Consider the following 20558-nt stretch of genomic DNA (forward strand, 5'->3'; position numbering starts at 1 on the left):
GGCTTTGTATTTTGAAAAGGTATGCCATTTCTACATATCTATCTACAGGTATTTTAAGTACATTAAGAATAAACACTATACAGAACTGTGAAGGGAAAACATGTATGAACAATATTCAGACCAGAGCTAACCTTTTAAAACCCAATTTTAGCCACCTAAAGAGAAATCGCCTATGGAGACCTCAATCTTAAAAAATCCACCTATTAAAGTAGTCATCCAAATGTTACTTTAAGAACATCCATAACCTCATTCAATTTGATGGAGTTAAGGAGGACTATTCATACCATTAAGATTATACTGTGTCTAATTTAGATGGATGGATGATAAGAGAGTTCATTTATAATTTAGGGATTGAGTTTGCTCCTGTGAAGTTCAGTGTGGTTGCCTGTCCTTTCCTTTCCCTCATACCGAACGCCAGTAATACACCTTTGGAATAGAAGTTGAAGTGCTCACGTCAGGATTTGGTAGTCTACCTACAAGCACACAGGCTTGTATCTTTTTATGTGGATTAGCATTCAAAAGAAGTTCAGTTAGAATTACAGTGCCGTGAAGATATCTGGAGATATCATTTAATGGTATTTAATTATTGTCATTAATAAGCAGTGGCTCCTGATTTGAGATATGTAAGATATATAAAAATATGTTTACTTAGAATGTGTTAGTCTATGGTGTATCTATTTGTGGTGTAAAGAGGGCAAATTACCTTTTTAGTGAAAAATAGTTCATATGAGACAGCATTAGTTTCTGTAAAATGGTATGTTAGTAGGATAGCAAAAAATGTGACTGATCTCATATATGTGTTTTATAAACAAATAATTTATATGTTGTTTTTCTTTTTACTCTGGTATGGAGGTGTTCATGCATGGATTGTTAGAATAACAGACATTACTTGAAGTAAATATGCCTTTGTCTGAACATTGGCTATGCTTGTAAACTTGTGTGCTATTTGTGTCTAGTATTGCGTACGCTTCTATTTGCAAACTGTAAAATAAATAGATTTTAATTTTTGTCATTTACATGCTTTTTCATTGTACATCAACATGACTCTTAATCAAATTTAATTCTACACCCATTACTGAATGGTAGTTTTTAACATAATAAGTCTTGATTTTTCCTATTTTATCTCACCGATTTTCAAAGGGAAAGTGAAAGAACCATTGGCTGCATTCTCCCTAGAGAATGATAGCTCTGTAATAAACTTTTCTAGATTTAATGCAGTGCGTACAAATGAAGATAACATCTGTCTGCACACTCTGTTAAGCCTTAATTCTTTGTAGTATGTCTAGCCTAATATAAGCACATCCTGTTGGAAACTAGCACTAAGCATAATTGAATCAGAATACAAATAAATTAAGGATAACATTATGGGGTTGACCTGAACTCATCAAAGATTAAAATTCAGAACCACTGTTGGAAATTCCTTCTTATGTGTTTCCTGGGAGATGTTATGGTAGATACTTGAAATATTGCACATAGCTGCTTTTTAAGTCTTCTAAATGTCAAGTAGATGTGATAATTGAGGGTTAACTACTACTGTTTCAGGTGCTCTAAAGTAGCACCAACTCAGAAAATATTTTTTTTTCATAGAAGAGCTTTACCAGAACAGCTAATCAGTACGGCCTGATAGGGTGAAGAAGAGTACATTGACAGGATTTATTTGGATTTTCAGAAAGACTTTGCTAGGGTTCCTCACAAGAGGCTATTTAGGAAATGAGATATTCCTGAGGTAAGAGAACTACTCTTCTGGGGCAGGAACTGTCTGGAGACAGTAAACAAAGACAAGGAATGAAGAGTCATTTTTGTACATGGCAAAAGTTTAATAGCAGGGACCCCTCAGGTATTCAGGTTAGATTCATGTGGTACAATTTGAAGTCTCTGTGAAAGGGAGCATGACAAAATGTGCAGATAATATACATTTGTTTAGGTCTGTCAAATCTAGGAAATGCAACCAGGACTTTCTAGAATTCAGCAAACCTAAATGAATGAGCACTACCATACCAAGAAAAATTAGTTGACAAATGTAAAGTAATGCCTGTGAGCAGCAGTAGTAGTTTGAACTGTAAGTGCCTGCTGTTAGTATTTAAGCAGTGTTAGCAATGGGGGGGGGGGGGGGGGAAAAAGCATGTGGTGTTCTTCTGGACACTGTGTTTGAAAGTCTTGTTCAGAGTACAGCAAGGACATAAACAGGCATATATGTGATAGACTAGAAAATACACTGAAAATTAATAAATGCCTCTAAATATTTCACCTTTTCTCTTGAGTCTATGTTTAGTTCTAATTATGCATTATCAAGGAAGAATAGTTGAAACAGTAATGATTTGGAGCTTGCTGAGCAAAATGTTTAGGAGCATTTGATTCAAGGGATAGGGAATTGATTTTAAAATGGCCTATTAAAATCTTTTTGTTCACAGTCCATAATTCATCTACACAACTTGCTGCCAGAACTCAGTGATGTTAAGGTTTCAGTAGAATTTCTGTATAAAAAGATTTCATTTCTAAATGTATAATGAGAATACTTACAAGTATGTTATTTAAAATTAAAAGTATGATATGTGATCCACATGCCTGAGGGAATAATATGTTAAGGGCTAAGACAGTAGCATGTTTTTCTCTAACTATTGTAGACTGTCTTTTCTGGGTTTTTTTTTATAAATATGTGTTTCTACCTGTTAGCCACAGGTTACTCACAGTTAGAAACCTGCTAGGTGGGTCTAGTATGACATTTCCTAGTGTGATTGTGATATCCTTAGCTCAGGAGAAAGCACACATAGTTAAACGGCCTGTGTAAAAATTCCTTCAATTTATGAAGTATTGCAATTGTCTGTGCTTTTGCAAATGTGTCCCTGAATTTAAGGTAGATGATTGTGTCATATATCATCATGAACTGAGCTTTTTAAACACAGTGGAATTTTCATGTTGATTATTTGGTTCAGTTTGATTCTGAATTTCTCTAGAGCCATAATCTCATTAGTATTCCAATTCCTTTGTAATGCTAATGTGGTCAGTGAAAGCTGGATCAGAATTTTCAACTTGTAAAACACAATTTATATGCCTTTCTCACCTGCCATTGTGTTTTATAGGGAGGGATGGGGAAGAGCAGCATTTGGCAGTTTGTAGCTGGACCCCATTCAGGCATGTAGGAGAGCTCCCCTGAGCTGCTACTGCTATAGAGGGTGGGGTAGCATGTTGTAGTAGCCTTGGTGTAGTCTGGTTCCTTCTGGATAATCCCCTGTTCTTTCTGCGTCAGCAAGCCTGGCTTCCTGTGCTCAGTCTGTTTCACTTCATTATAATATTTCTTAAAATTAAAAAAGGACTATTTATTTCAAGTTGTCTGTTTTCTTGACACATCTTTTGTTTCTTTGTGTATTAGGGATGAAACCTAATAATGACTTGTGGTTGTTGCCAGGATAGATCACTGCTTATCTTTATTTAAGCTGGATTTAATCAGTTTCTGACAGACAGATGTGTTTCAATGCCACTTGGTGGTACTGATGTAAATACTAGGATCAAAACGGGTTGTTTTTTAACAGTAAACCTGGATCTTTTGGAAATGATAACCAAAATCAGCATGCTCTTGCAAAGTCATGTTGGGTGGGACAGATGGTAGAAATCAATACATAGAGATTCACAATGAAACTGAATTTTGCCTGGCACTATAAATACAAAGTTATTACTTCTGCTGTTAATAAAAAAATATTAATACCACATTACTAGATGATAAATACAAAATCTGATTATAGTAATTTTCTCAATTTATAGAAAGTATTCATCTGGATAGACATTCCCAGTAATAATCTTACAATAATCTGACTGTACAATCTCTAAGCAATTGGATCATGAACCACTTTAGAAAGAATATCCATAATTCACAAAGTGGAATGAGTCTTTTAAAACTAAACCCCTGAAACTCTGGATTTATTATGGTGGTCATAATTGCTAGAATGGATATTGTGAGAGTTTTAGTGTATTTTATTGGAAGATATACAATAATTTCCCATGCAGTGTTGTTCTACTGTCAAGCATTATGTTTCCCTTAAGTTCTGTAGGCCACCATCATCTGTTTTATATTTGTCAATGTAGGGGGGAAGCCTGCCAAACCACAACATGTTTTTTGTGGTGATTATAAACTCTGAGTAGTTTTATTTTATGGTTTGACAGGCTATAGATCTTCAAGCAACACTTCTGGAAGTGTGCTATTACGGGATTAAGGTTATATCTTAATTTAACAAATTCTGTACCTTTCTAAATTCAGATGGTAGTGTCTGGGGTTGCTCCCCTGCTGCTGCGTAGTCCTTTGGTCTCACTACATCTGACTCATGTTTCCTACTCAATTTCCACTTGCTTTGTGAGTAAGAAAAAACAATAAAATTGTAATAATTAATAAACTTTTAAAAATGCAGTAAGGATATAGAGCAGGGGTCCTCAAACTACGGCCTGCAGGCCAGATACAGCCCCCCAGGGTCCTCAGTCCAGCCCCCGGTATTTACAGACCCCCCCGCCAGGGGTTGGGGGGGGGAAACCAAGCAGCCGCAGATGGCTGCCTGCCACTGCATCCGCGTGCCGGCCCCCTGGTTAAAAAGTTTGAGGACCCCTGATATAGAGGGTATAATATATAATATTCACTGTGTAAAATGAAATTATGTTAATCTGGCAAGCAAAAATGAGAGTGGTGATGCTGCTGAAGTAGGGGCAAGGCAGTAGCTAAGAGGAAGTTGTATTTTTTACCATGTATGTTGGGGTGAAGGCAATTTTCATCAGGGTTTCCTGAACTACAGCTAATAGCTGCACAGTTTAGGAGATCCAGACCCCCTGGCACATTTAAAGCTGTTTGGCACATCTGAGTGTTGCAGCATACCTGCCTTTTGGAAAAACCTATGAATCTGCTCAGATGTTTGTGAGGCTCCCATCACCTTTTTGTGAGATGGGTGGGAAGATGAGTGTTCTTCCCACCCATCTCACAAGAAGGTCACTGTTTCAAAAAGTTCTTAAAATGCAGTGAGGAGTAGCCTTTTTCCCAAGTACTGATAACATACAGCATTTATTTGAATCCCAGTTTTAATGCATAAAATGGGAATCCGCTCTGGCTTGTCAACAAAGTTGCCCTGAGTTGTGTGGGATAGGCAGTCACACGGATCTCATGGTCAGAGCTGGGGACTGGTGGTGGGGCGCGGACCATCTGCTCCCAGTGTTGCCATAGCCTGTAAGGAAACCAGATCATGTGTCTTTTCTGTATAAATGTCATTAATGCTATCTTGTAAAGTGTTCCAAGACTCTCTAATGAAAGATGCTTCAGTATATTTGTTGTTGAGATTACTTTAGGGAGTGACATTTATTTCTAATTACAACTAATTAATTCTGTTGTGAAGCAGTTGGGGAGGAATGTTATAATCTTTAATTTATTAACTAATAGATACCTGATTTGATGAGCTGTTTATTTTCAGTTTGAAATTCCTGGAAAATTAAGTGGGGTTTTTTATATTTGATAGTAAAACACCAAGTAAAAAAAATACTTGCTGGATTGATTAGTTTTATTTCTGCATACACCAAGCAAAGAAACAAAATGAGATGTAGTCCTCATGTTGAGGGTATAATTTAGAAGAAGTCTTTATGTCCGTATCTACTAAATTCCCAAACCATAACCAAATACGAAGGTTAGCAGGGAACAACAGATAGCTGGCTCACTGGGGGACTTGGAAAAGTGAACATAATCTGGTGTTTTGCAGCCTCCTTTGGTTTGGGAGGATTTGTAGGCTGGTGGGCAGTAGCCTGCTTCCTCTGCAGCGGCATGCTGCAGCATGGCAGAACATTGCCTGCACCAGTTGCCAGGCCTTCCCACCTGGAGCATTAAGCACAAAAAGGGCTGTGATATAAAAGATTTGCAGAATCCATTACTGAAAGCCATCTGCCTGTAAAACTCAGAAACAAAACCCCAATCATTTTTACAGTGTGTTGTGGCTCTAGATTCTTCTCCCTGAGGAGGATCTGGGACTTGACGTAAAGGGTATTATCAGCTGGTTTTCACCTACAGGTCAAGATGACCTGAATCCCCTGACTCTGATTTCTAGAAGACATGAAGAATCAGTGGTGCCACCTTCCTTTCCACTGAACAGATTGGCCTGCTTGCCCTCTCCTATAGCTTTTGTATTTAATAGGATATTTCTTATTTGATAATAATATTTAATGAATATTATTTAATTATATTCATTAATATTAATAAGTATTATTTAATCAAGCCTTTGAAAAACAGAATGCAAAAAGGGCTGTTGATGATGAATTCATCTTTTCACTGTACAGATTTTTAAATCTTAAACCAAATGTTTCTGTAACTTTAATAAGGGACTGTAATTTCAACAGGAATAATGTTGCATGTCTCGTTAGTGTCACACGAGTCTGTGAAGGTCTATGAAGTGTAGGCCATTCATAGCTTCTGGTTCTATTCCTCAGCAACAGTAGCCTAATGTTTCAGCTTCTCCAGGCTGGTCCTCTCGCTGTGCAGAAGTTGCTGTGTGTTGTGTTGAGAAGGGAAGGTGGCATGTTAGGCTGCTTTTCCCTGTCTCCTTCCCCCTCTCAATGGCTCTGCTGAAAAGCTGATGCTGAGAAGAGTGGATTTGTTGCAGCCATCACAAGTCATGCTTATTTAGTGAGGAGACTGTTAAATGCTAAGGCCTCTTGTCAGCATGATACTGCTGTCCTACTTTCATACCACTGATTTACAGACTGGTGCATATGGCAGTCTTCTGTAATATTCAGCTAACCCTTTGGAATGCTTTGATGTATTGATTAGTTATGCAGGTTAAACTTTCTGAAACACCTTTGTGGCTTTATGGTAACCATACTCACAAAGTCCTTGTGCCAGTGCATTCTTGAGAAGCTCTTTGATTTTTGTGGGATACTTATCCTTTGGAAACTCTTGCCTTGAGTTCCATTGGACCAATCAGAGTTGAAGAAAAGGAGGGAACTGAGGGTACAAGAGTGATTTCCTGCTTTGTAATAGCAGTAGAGTTTTCTGCTGGATTCATATGGATGGCACAAAGGGAAAGATGAGTATGCTGTCCTAGCCATCACTCCAGCCCTGACTGATATGGGCCACTGACAAGAAATTCAGGGTTTGAAAGGTATTCAGGTGTTGCCTACTCAACATGAGTTCTTGGGGAGGTCTGGGGACCTACTGAGCTGGCCACTATCAAAGCAGGAGGCATTTCTTTGTAATAAAGCAGATAGCATCTGTGGTGCAGTTAGTGGAAATTTCACAGGATTCTTAGTGAAGATTTGAAAATCTCTCTCCTTCATCTGTTTGAAATCAAAACTCTGTAACATTTACTTCAAGTAGGAAAATCTGTTAAATACCTTGAAACAAATTTTGCATTAGGGCTGGGGGAGATGACCAGGGACCTCAGGAAAAGAGCTTTTTTTAACTTGTGCAATGCATTTGCTTCTTTGCTGTATTTTGCTTGTCTGAACGCTGCAGCCTGAAGCCTGAAAGCCTGAAATTAAACTCCTAAAATTATAAAAGCTTAAAGTGAAGGTTAATGGTCAATGGTTTCTTTCCCACAGGGTCTGCAAGCTTTGATTTCTGGAACGTTAGTAGAATAGGAAAGCATAAAGCTATTGCTGTTATATATTGTTCTTCTTACAGTCAGTGTTACTACTGTCAAGCAAAACAGCACTTGCTAAAAATTAGCACACCTGAGCTGACAGTTAACTTGAGAAAGCTGCTGCTACTGTTGAATACTCTGTAAAGTGCATTGTTTTGTCCATTAAACAAACTCTTCAATAGAATGAAACCAGTGGAAGAGGGATGTGCAGTGATTCTTCACTGATCTATGTTGTTGCTTCAGTGGCATAAAAAAAATGTAAAGGTGTTTGCAAAGGTGATCAGACTTCCCTGGTTTTGCCAGGAAGGGGCTTTTTTTTGCAGGCCGCACCATGGAGGTCTACCTGAATTCACCTGTCAGAAAGCAACTCATTGCTTAGGGAACAGCTGCTTTTCAGTCATTTTTGGTAGGCTCATTGGGCAGCTGAATGGAAAGCAGAATGCAGATCTAATATATAATGTTTCTCTGAAACATACAGAAGTTTATCAGCTTACTGGAGACTTCCAGTACTGCTTGGAGAAAATGTATAGGCCAACCCAGTCAAGGTATTTGACTAGAGATCGAGTTAAACAGAGGATTATTTTAGAGCAGTCACAAATGATCCACGTTAGTGCTGGGTGAATGACCAACATGTGAAGGTACCGAGTCGGATACAGTCCAAACTTAAATCGAACTGAAGAGGTTTAGTTTTCAGGTATCCACACGTTTTACCATTATTGACTAAATGAGCCTTTTGATCATCATAGTGATTTTTACAATGTATAAACAGAAATAGGGAGGGGCTGTGTTTTCAAGTGTTCACTAGTTTTGAGTGGTTGTCTTTGAGGCATTCTTTTATTCCAGGCTTTTTCCAAACAGTTTAATGCCTATTCATTTTTAAAGTTAATACTCCTTTGCAAATCTCCTTCTTCTTTCTCTTACTTACATTAGCATGCAGCACCACTGCAGTGTGTTAGCAAGTACTACACAGCAAGTGGATTTCCACTTTCAGTCCTGCTCCATCTACTGCCTGGCATAGGTTTTCTATCAGCTTTTGCAGTTTTCCCAGTTACCCTCCCCTTCAAAGCTGTTAACACATTGTTCTGAATTAATTCGACAAAATTGGACTTACAGCTTTATGCTGGAAGGAACATGTGATAGTGTTGTTTGTTTTTTCTTTTTTTTGGGGTGCAAAAAAGTGGAAAAGGAAGTATTAAATAGTATGAAACAAGCATTAAATTGAATGAAGGTGCAGGTAAGGGGCACAGGCTACAGGTATTCGGAAGGGATCTCTATGAAAATGTGTGTTTCATTTGAAACATTTTAAAAAGGGAAAGACTCCTTGTTCCAGAGTGTAGATTGGAAATCTTTGATTAAATCCTGAAACAGCCCTATTAAATAGACGCAAAGTGTTCTGTGGTACTGAGAAAAAAGGATCATGGGTTGTTCAGCTGCAGTTCTAAGAGCAGCTTGTTATAACCGTGCATTTTAATTAACCAGATCAGCTGAAGAAATGTCTATATACTGCAGCATAGCTGTCCTCCTTAAAAACTATCCTATCGATAAACAGAGGACTTCTATTTGCAAAAGCCCTTTAAAATACATTTTAAAAATGAATTTGGGAGAGATTAATTAATAACTAAGCTACTGTGGAATTAACCTTGGGCAAATCTGCTTCCTTGTGCAGTGCAGGGGCATGTCCTGTCTGTCATATCCATATAGTGTCCCAATAAAGTACTGATACAAAAAAAATTAATTCTTTGTAACTATTCAGCATAATGTTACAGCAAGGCCCATAATTTGAGATAACTTTTATTTTCTCATGCATAACAATTTTTGGACACTATGTTAATTTTCACTTAAAATTGATAGGATAGGGTTCCTGCAGAAAGTACAAATATTCAGAACTGCTTTTTTTTTTTTTCTTAGGATCTGAGCATGAATCATTTCACTGTATCTCATTTTACTTGTTCTTTGATCAATGAGTCTTCTCTACTGTGTGAAGTAATTTAAAAATGTTGTGAAAATGTCGCTAACATTTCTTTGTTGCTGAAAGTTTGCTTGCTGTTGGAGCTCAGTTTGCTTGTAAACAAGGCTTTGCAGGGGCAGAATCTGGTAGACTTGATGGAAATACAAGGGTATCTGGTACACCTATACGCAAGTGTAAGTCCTTGTATTCTTCAAGTAAGAATCCTTGGATTGTCTTTTTTTTTTCCTTTTTTTTTTTCCTGGGAAATAGATAATCAAAAGAAAGAGGAGCCCAGACTGGAGGAAATAGAGTAGAGTGGAAGAGAGAAATCAAAATAATGATGCTTTTCCTTTCTATGGCCTGATCCAGGGTAGTCCTGCAACTGGGAAATTCCCTTAATAACCTTTCTGAAGGTTATAAGCACATACAGAAAATCCTACAACAAGGATGAAATTTCATAAGTCCTGATGTTGCTAAATAGAAAGGAAATTTGCAAGTCTGTGAGAACAGGGATGTATTCCTCTGACTCTCATGTCTCCCCATATCCCACTGTAGTAGTTCACCCACAGTTCTATAAACCTTTTTCCACTGTGCTCCTGAACTAATTCAAATAGAGGATCTATCCAAAATCATTACATAAACTTGTACAGGCATGCCATTAGTGTTCACCATTAGTGTTCATATAACTTATTTGATAACTTAAAATGCTGGACAGTTAGCCTAAAATACCATTCTGACAGTTTCCCCTACTTAAGACCTTGTCACACATACAGCTTAAAAGACAGACTCTTTTATTTTGATTCTGAGGCAGAATTTCGCTACCTGCCAGGTGAACTTTGTTATCAGTTTTGGATAGCCATGCTGTTGGATGGCTGAGGAAAGATTGGGAATATGGAATAATTTTCAAATGAGCTTCTGGGACTGCACAAAAAAGCTATCAAACAGCTATAGCAAGCTCTGCATGAAAGATGTCTTAAATTTTGAATCAAGAGCAGATCACAGCTGGCTAGCGTGCCCTACTGGTTATTCTGGAGGTCTTCTAGGTTGGGGAAGAAGGTCATTGCTCTTGGAAATGACTGTCAAGCCCCAAATATGTACACAAGCACATTCACAACAAACAAGATTATTTTGGTACTTTTCTCTGTTGGTATTGGAATGTTAGCATAAATATGGGATATTTTCTTAAGTATATGAACTAGGTGGAAATACTGAGTACTTGTAATAAATTCTCGCTACGGAGTCTGTATGTAGGAGCATTTTCTTTTAATCATCTCATTAATGAGTTTGAGCCATTAACAGCTTAGAGTGCTGAATAAGGATTTACATTTAATTGAAGTCCTCTGTTCTTAGCTTACAAAATGTATTTTACACACTTGATGGCTGTAATTAGTGTGATGAGGCTTTAAAAGAAATTGGCTTTGTTAAATTTAGAACTTGCCATGTCAGTTTATACATGAAGCCAAAGCATGTGAATCAATAGTTCTGTGGCTCTGGAAAAATGCATTTTATTATTATTACTGATATATAGGTGTTTTAATTTATGGTGCTGTTAAAGTCCAAATACAGCATGTTTTCATATTTGAGAATGCAATCTATTACGTTATGATTTCAAATTATTTTATACTGCCACAGGTACTCTTACACATCAGAACTTACCATTATATGTTATGGCTACAGGCAAACCTGTATCCTTTGGTACAATAAGGAATTGTGCATAATTGTTTAAGTTACTGTGCTTTATTAAGCTTTCATAAAAATAAACCTCCATGAATACTGCTGGACTTCAGTACATGCAAACTAAGGGCAACTGTATACCACGCACAGTCACTTTTTCCCCTACAATGTTATTGCCTTCTGCTCAGCCTGATAGGCAGTAACTTCTTACTTCAAAAATATTTCAAGGTTTGTCCTAAGAAACTCATATGCAAAAATTAATAAAAAAATAAGAGAATGTTGAGACACCGTAGCTGTGTACTGTAGGATTCCTTAAGGTGTAAAATAAACGCTGCATGTAAGTTCAGACTCTCAGAGAAAAGAACATGGTGACTGGCAACTGCATGCCAAGTGCTTCCACAAAGTTGTTTCCTCTGTCGCAAATAGTTTATTTTTGACATACATATTTTAAAAATAGGAAGCCACTTATGCAAATTGGGGAAGATACAAAGATTCAATGTACAAGATTCTGATTTAGAATGTTAGAAATTTCCCCCCTGGTATTGTCTGTGATTGTGACTCACGAAGAAAAATGAAAAACTATTTTTGTCTTGCCAACGTCACTAGGGATGAATAGGAATATGCTGTCCAGCATCATGTGTGTTTTAAGTAAATCTGTTTTTTAATGAAGTACAAGTTACTGGCTAGTAATTGGAGCTTCTGAGCTAGTTTTTGCTGCAGGCCCACATTTTGTATCAGTAGTGTAACCTGGAAACTCATGTTAAGGATGAATGAAAGCCCGGAAAACTAAACATTTAGTCCCAAAAGTACAGAGACTTTGTGATATGTACAATTAGCCTCAGGGAAAGTTCCTACTGAAGGGTTTCCATCCCTCTCTGTTGTGGTCCTTTGTTGGAAGGTGGATAGTAAATATATTACACTCTGAACCGCAGGTGTAATATCACATGAAGTTAATTTCTGAATTGGTAATTGCTATTATATGCAATGCGTATGTTTTTGGATTGTGCAGTGTGTTTCAGGAGAAGCTGGCTGTTATGAAGCAATGTAGAATAAAGCCTGTGCTGTTCTGAGGATATGACTCATATTACAGATGGCTGGAAGGGTAATGCTGTGATATGAAACTGTTCTATTACGAGTAATAGTGCACTGCTAACAAAACTCTGATGTGCTGGAATGATTATTTTATGTTATTCTTTTTTTGAAAAGGAAAAGATGATCCTTTTCTCAAACTTTGGCTAAGTATTTTTGTGTAAGATTCCTATGATTGCTATTAGTAAGGGGCATGGGGACTAAACTTATCTGGTTAAAAAAAATCTGTAGGTGTTTTCAAACTGAACCATAGGTAATTATTATTCAGAGGTCAGTTCATTTTAACTGTGTGCCAGGAATTAGTGACAGTCCCTTTTGTAGTAGGTCAGAAGGCAATTTCCCAGTACATACTCTTTTTTAATATGCATCCCACCCAATCTAATGGATGTAATGAGATACATCCATCACCATCTGCACATCACAGAGAACAACTGCTTCCTTTCACTTGCAAGAAAACTTGCAAAAGTCTCCAGTAAGGTGGTTCTTTTAGACCAGCTTCATGAAGCTGGTCAGAGCACTTTTTAGACCTTACCAATAGTCTTGTTCAAATTTCAAATTCTGGGGAGAAGGGGAGAAAAGAGAATGTTCTGTCACAAACAAAGGTTAAGTGCTCAACTATTGCAAGACATGGGTAGGATCTGGGTGTTTACATTCCCATTTGCAGCTTTGAAAATCTTTCATACAGTCTGTTTAAAAAAACCTCACAGGATAATCAATAAGAAACTGAAAAATTAGTAACAAAACACCAATTAAGATGAAGTCTAAAGCGTTCTTTACATTTTGTAAACTGTATTCCCTTTTTTATTCTTTTATCATCTGTGGCTTTTGCACAACTTAGCACAAGCCAAATAGATGCTTCAGCATAATGTGGTTTGTTGTTGGTTTTGTTTTGGTTTGTTTGTTTTGAAAAAGTAAAACAAACAAGAAAGAGTATGAATGCTAGAACATACATTATGAAGTCTGTATTTGGGAATAAGGAATCAGTTTATGATGGTTGTATTTTCAGTGGCTCTGAGATTGTATGACTAATGTATTATTATTGCTTATTATCTACAGTCTAGCAAAACACATGTTCAATCTTCACATTTCCTTCACCTACAGCTACTTTTAATCTTGAGGGCAATGAACAGAAGAATTACAAAGGCAATTACGATGCCCAGCTTTCATTGGAGATCTTGTTTTGTACCTTTGAATGTTTTGGGTGCATTTTCTCCCCCGAGTTACAGCTCAGCCAGGAAGGCGGTCGTAATCTCATTACATTATTTTGAAGTTGATTTGTGAGGTTTGCAGCCTTTAAGGAAGTGGAAAATATTTGTGGTTGATTTAAAGCAGAACTGGGAGTTCTACAGCACCAATTATTACAGACACTATTTAAAGAACTAGTATTCATACATTCAGCAAGGTGTTCCTGACTAAAAGGTACACATAAGACCCATCAACACAGACATGATTTGTCCTGAAGTGCAAAATAAATGCCAGGAGAATGCACTGAGCTAGAGTAATGTGCATGTTACCAGTCAGCAGTATCATATCATTCCTACAGGCGTTCAAAATAATCATACAACAAACAATGAAATAGTAAGCTGAAATATATTTTGATTATTCCCATATCAGCTCAGTCCAACAGCTTCAGAAAGAGGTGTCTTCCATTTTAAGAAGGTATTTACTCCCTCTCATTGTTAGGTGTGAAATAAAAGCTAGAGAAGTTTTTTGTTTGATATTTAAAGATGGCTATAAACATATAGTAACAATTTTAAAAATATAGATGTTTAAAATACTTTTAGGAAATGCATGAAAATTTATTTAACATTCCAGTTTTGCTTTAGAATGTGATTTTATCTCTTTTAAAAATGGTTGTTTAACTTATGGAAAAACTGAGTGATCCTCTCTAACTTTTTATTAGTATTGTAAGCCATACGCAGTCCTTTTCCTGAATCTTTCCTGTTTTCCATCCCTCAGTATAATTATGCACATAAACAGAAGTGCCCATAAAAATGCAAAGTTTTCATATAGTTAGTACATGACACTATGGGATATGGCGCAGGTATAATACATAAGTATAGGAGGTACTGCTGGATTTCAAGTTGGAAGAACTAATAAAGGCTGAGTTCATGATGACAGCTTCTGCAGGCTGCTGCAAATATCAACATGTTTAGGCTTTTTTTTTTTCTTTCAGCATTAAGCAGTTAGGTTCCTGAGAGACCTAGCTAGTTAAATGTTTGTTAGTTTGAAGAAGAGAAGATATTGCACACAGAACTGGGCAGATGATTTTCTCAGTGGTGTAGTGAAGCAATAAACCTTGTAATGCATTTATGTCCTTGTTTGGAGTGTAAGTAGAAGAGTAGTTAGGATGTTTTATTTTCTTATGTCCTTATGATGTATTAATAGAGTCTGGCTGCCACAAAACACTTTGAGAATTTGCAAGGTTGAACTGTAATTACGAAGTCCTACGTGATCTCAATGCTACTGCTAGTGTTAAAGTAATAGAAATTTAACATTCAGTCAAGAGTGGAAGCTGTGACACGTGGTCAATATATTAGTCACACAGGAACACAGGAAGGGAATGTTTTGAGTTGGTAAGAAGACACATGTGAGGGCCTTTTGGAGAACTCTTTTTCTAAGATTACATCTGGAGTCATTCTCTTTCTTGGCAAGTGAAAGAGTTTGTGAGAAACAGAAACTGTAAGTAAAGAATGAAATATTCTTTTTTGTATAAGAGTTTAGTTGATTTTGGTAATGAAGAATCTAAAACTTATGATTTTTCACATGAATATAAAGTATTTCCTGCAATAAGCTCAGTAAGTTTCATTAAGCTGTTTAGAAAGAAAAAGTTAATAAAGAGCGATTAACTGCCCTGTTGTCCTTTCTCAGTAAACAATACTCATTCTTACATTAGAATGCTGATGTTGAGCTATCATGACCTTAACAATATGAGCAAGACAAGAATTATAGGGCGATGTGAATCCTGTGATGGCTTGGTCAAGTAAAATATACTGCCTACTACTTGCAAGTCTTTTCTTATTAAGACTTTTATGATGGTTTTGCTCATTCTAAATGAAATTTGCAGTTTCTTTGGTAGGTAAAGTAGCAGCCATCAACTAAGAGCTAGCCATCCCAGAGTGTTTTGAATAAACTGCTTTTTATTACTTTATGATGCCCTTGATGATCTGTTCATAGCTATTTAACTCAGTCACTTTTTAATTCTTTTGTGCTCTACTGCGTTCCGTAAATATTATGCCAAGAAATAGTTTGGATGTAACCCTGAGAATCACATTAAAATCCTACACTGTACCAGTGTGATAACACCTATTCTAGAAAGCCTAGCTAGGAATAAAATTCAAGGCTACATATCATGGACTGATAGGTGACCTCCAAACACACCTAAGTACATACAATTTAGAAATACAACTGTATTTCATTCAATATGGGATGAAATGAGTTCTTGTGCATCTTCTTAACTGAAATGATATCTGTCTGTTATCAACAGAGCTATAATCCTGATTGCATTGGTTTATGTCGTTCACTATGGTTTAAAATTCAAATGCCAGTAACATTGGCATAGAGTTACTCTGAGGCCTAAAGCAGTTGCTGCAAAACTGCCCAAGCAAATATGCTGCATATTAATGTTGCTGGTGAGTTTCCCATTCTTTGGTTTTATTATTGCTTGTTAATTTGGTCTTTCATCGTTTGCTTATTGTCTCTTTCGTACATTGTGTGTTTTCAAGATGAAGCTGCTACTTAAACTTGTTCCCAGGTGGTGAATTCCCTTCCTTTTGATGTCTAATAATACATTTCTCTCATTATTGTAAAAATAAACTCAAAAAATTTATTTTTATTTTACCTCTGCTGTTAGGAAAGTTGAATGAGTTGTTTGTAGTCTGAGTTTATTTTATAGTATCTTAAAGTCACTTAGTGGTGTTTTATAAGTAGTGAGTTCTAAATGAGTGGCCACAAAGGTTGTTACAGCTCCTGTCCTTGCTTGCTTATTAGATGCTTCTTGCCTTTTACTGCAGTACTGACTTACACATTGGGTAGACCATTTCTTGTTAGCATTCATCTACTCGTATTTTCGCCATTTATTCACCACATTCAGGTTATGACTCGTATACACAGATACAGTTGAATACTTAGTATGCTGGAAGGATTTGATGCTACTACCATGTGATAGAAAAGAATGCAATGTAAAAAGGAAAAGACATCTGTGTGTGAATTGAGATAGACAATGGATACCTGTGATTAAGCTAACTACCCGCTGGATGTCACTATTGTTCCATAGAAATTCATCTAAGCGACTATAGATCTAGAGTTGAGTGGCTGACAGCAAAGGCCAGTAGCTTGCAGCAAACTGAAAACTTCCAAATGTGTTTGCAATAATATTGTGCATTTATGTTAATTTTTCAAATGCATTTTATATTAAGGTTCAATAATAATAATAATAGAAGCATGGCCAAACCTTAAGCTGTGATGACTGTGTAAGTGCAAATAATGAGTAATGGAAACCTACCAGCCAGTAGAGAGGCTTGCATTCATTATACTCAAGCCACTTGTTCTCATTATTATTCTCTTACTCTGCAATTGCTGGAGGTAATCTCAACACAGTGAATGAACATTACCAGTCTTCTTGAATTTGCTTAGTACATTAGTTATTTCCTTTTTCCAAAGATGTGCATTCTGTGTGCTTTATTACTCTGAAATACCTCTTGAATATTCTAGGAGCTAGGCTGTTTAGTTGGCAGGCCAAGTAGTCCACTGACTAGGAGGATGTCTTGGTGTGAGGAAACTGGATAGTATTCCCAGGACTGAACTGGTGTGTGATCTCAAGCAAACTACCTCAAATCTGCCATGTTTATTTGCCATATTCTGTCTGTCTTCTCAACATCCCTTGAAAACATTTGATGTAAGAGATTGTTCAAAGGTGTTTGTACAGTGTCTAGCAGAGGAAGTCCTGACTGATTTTTGGGGTGCTACAAAAAAATGAAACAGTCCTGTTTGGTGATTCTACTGAACACTTGTCTCAACATTGTTTAAATAAATGTAGACTGCAAAACCGATGAAGATGAAAATGGGCATGGAAGAGTACTGCACTTTGTGGCTTGAAAAGCACTGGTTTTCAAGTGTTAGCCCCAGAACACCATATATGACTCAGGAAAAGGAATAGGAGTTGATTTAAAAAAAACCAAAACAACACCTCCACCCCCCCCCCCCAACCCAAACCACAACAAAACAAACCCCAGACACCTTCAAAATAAATTATTGCTTTCCTAAACTTGGAATACCTAGGCAGCATCTGATCCCTTAAGGGATAGCCAGGTCATTAGAGGCACTCAATCACATCTCCTTTTTTAAGTTGGTGTCTAAAATGCTTGTGTGACAGCTTGGGGTTTTTTTAAGAGCCATCGCAGCTGTTGTGCATCCTCTGAGGATTCCTGGGCATCACCCCAGCAAGGTTTTAATAGTTTGGTGGGAGACTGGCACCAAAATATCCAGAACGCAAGACAAAGTGGCATCAGAATTATAGACGTCCACGACCCAAACTGGAGAGGAGCAAAGGAGAAATGTCTTCTCTGGAATCTCTGAGGTTTTAACACTTCATTTGTATTCAGGAAAGGGGCAGCCTTTCACAGGAACTGAAAGCTGCTCAGCTAAGACCAGGTTGTTTCCTACAAGATTTATTAGAATTTGTGACTCTGGTGGTCTAGCCACCCAAAACAAGTCACTTGTAGTGTTTAATTTGACAGTGGTGTGACTAAGTTTAGTGTAGTTCACATAGTATTTGCACAGAGAAAAGCATGGGTTTTGTAATGTGCTTTAACATGCTATGAAGCTGGTTTAAAATGTTTTCTAAGCCATAGCCACTAGAGTGGGATTTAACAACTCAGCTCACAGGCCTCAGGCTGTGAAAGAAAGTTCAGAGTTAAACTGGGAATCTTTTTTGTGTAATCAGACAGTGGTTTCATTATCAATGACTATAGCAGCAATTAAAATGAAAAGTGAATCTCTGGTTTTTTAGGCAATAAATTTAGTTGTTGATCTGAGCGTGTCTGTGCTCGAATAGAGACATGCTGGATTTTCATTATTATTTTTGTTACCCATGTATGATTAATGACATGCTGGCCTTATTGAAATGATAATGAAATATTTTTCAAAGGAAGCTAGTGACAATTTTACAGGTATTGTTTTCTTTAGGGGGTTATGTATTGGTTCTTTCTAAGTATCATTATGGTGAGAACAAAGCATTAAAGAAAGATAAAGGGACATATACATATACAGTCAAACTCAGTTATATACAACTCATTCACAATTACAGTCCATTAAGAAGTTTTAGATGTATCGATGTATTTAGATGTATTTTCAAACAGCAAAAATGCTGAATTAATAGTATGAAATTATTTTCTGATTCCAGTTAGCACTTTAAACTAAATAGTGAAATTTTCTTTTATTTTTGTATATTTTTTTGTATATGTACATGAATGTATGTATCTTTTAGGCCAGATCTTTCTTGTTTGGTCTGTGCATAGCTGTCACCACTGCAGAGATTAAAGCCTGTAGAAGTACAGAGATGTTTTTTAACACAAAGTTTACAGCAAACTCTGATCCTTTAGCAAAGAGATAACCAAGACCATCTGATAGAAACCCAAATCTTATAATAGCTAGGTAATTCAATGTGTATCGACTTTTTAATAGTAACTTTCAAGGTACAACTCAGGTTAAAAAAATCACAGTCTGCTCAGTGCTGCTGAAGTGTCTCAAGCACTTGCATTATTAATTGTGTGGGATCCTCTTTGTACTCAGTAAAACGGGATCTCAGTATTGCAGGGTTCAGTATAGTCTCAAGCTTCTGCTCTGGGGTATTTCCTTACTACAGTCCTTGAAAAATGAGAATGGTTTCATTATATGAAAAAAACAAAACAAACTCAAACCCCTTCAAGTGTATTAGTTCTTTTAAAGAGGTGCTTTCTCATTTGTTTTCATTGTATCTAGCATATTTCAAGGTGATTGGCTCTGGTTAGGTTTTTTCCAGTGAAAATTCAGAACATTCTGCTAAGGTTTTGCTTTTTCTAATCTGCTGCAGTGAAACTGCTTTGTAGAAACATTCCCTCCCAAGTGATTGAAGACGTGCAGTTTACTAAGCCAAATCAAGTTACAAAATAGAGGTAATAAAATTACTGCCTTACTTCTATATAGGTTCTACTGTATTAATTCAAGAATGAACCACCCCACCCCCCATCCCTTCCTGATAATCAAAATAGGGGGTATGATTTCTTTGGAAATATGGGGGGTATTATATTCTTCTGCAACCAACAAAAATACGTGACTTTGGGACAGAGGGCAGGGAGTAACCAGGTTACAAATCTGTGTCTTGTCCAGAACCACTGATGAATGACTGCACATTAAAAATTGTGCATTCTGTGAATTCTTGTAATGTCATTGGGGTTTTGCTAAGAGAGAAAAATAATTTGTCACTGATTTCTTTAAGGACTTTTGGATGCACTCTTCTCAGATCAGTGAGTAACCAATTTTCTCTGAAAGCTCTTTGTAGTTGCAGTCTTTCTAAAATGTACACTGTCTGGCTTTGTAAGTAATGAAGCTTTATTTGGTTATTAGAGGGACAGTGTGCAAAACACATCAAAAACCCTAACAAGCCCAGCCCAGCAAATAAGAAGCAATAGAAGAAAATGACAGATTTAATGGTTTCCTCAGCTACATTAATGTCTTTGACAGTCTTGAAAAGAGAATTTCTAATGAGCGTTGAAACAAATGTGTGCAGGAAGTGGTCTTGCTTTTGCTGCTGCACATTTGAGTTCCTCTAATTGCATCAATAAGGAATTTCTGCTCTTCATTTAATGAATGCCTTTTGACTACTTTCTGAAAGGCAACTGGATGTAAAAGAAAAACACTGGCACCTTTTGTATGAAGTCACATAAACAGGTTTCAATTAATAGTTTTCAGCCCTGAAAACACTGTATTATAATGCAGTACAGTAAATCCCATTGTACCTTTTTATTTTTATTTTTTTATTAGGCCTAGGTTTCCCTCTGCTTTGCTTTTGGTGTGATACCTCACATCCGAAGACAGTGCTTTAACTCCCCACTGGCTTTTTACTATATCTTGTGTTGGGCAGAAATCAGGCATTCTTTCAGTGCTGGTGCTGCACCATCTCTTTCCTCAAACAACTCAGAATTACATGATGCTACAGTACCTTGGGTCTTTGGTTTGGTTTTGGTTCAAAAAACGAGTTTTAGGGCAAGGGC

At 36.9% G+C, this 20558-nt stretch overlaps 2 protein-coding genes across 3 annotated transcripts in view; one reads left to right on the plus strand and one right to left on the minus strand.

Moving 5' to 3' along the window:
• CTNNA3 (catenin alpha 3) overlaps window positions 1-20558 on the plus strand; it is a 509885-nt gene that overhangs the window by 224793 nt on the left and 264534 nt on the right. The gene's annotated exons all lie outside the window — the stretch shown is intronic.
• The window catches only part of LRRTM3 (leucine rich repeat transmembrane neuronal 3), a 94264-nt gene that overhangs the window by 70899 nt on the left and 2807 nt on the right, over window positions 1-20558 (minus strand). The window lies entirely within an intron of this gene.

This window comes from Falco naumanni, chromosome 9, assembly GCF_017639655.2.
Source record: "Falco naumanni isolate bFalNau1 chromosome 9, bFalNau1.pat, whole genome shotgun sequence".
In the NCBI taxonomy this organism is placed as follows: domain Eukaryota; kingdom Metazoa; phylum Chordata; class Aves; order Falconiformes; family Falconidae; genus Falco; species Falco naumanni.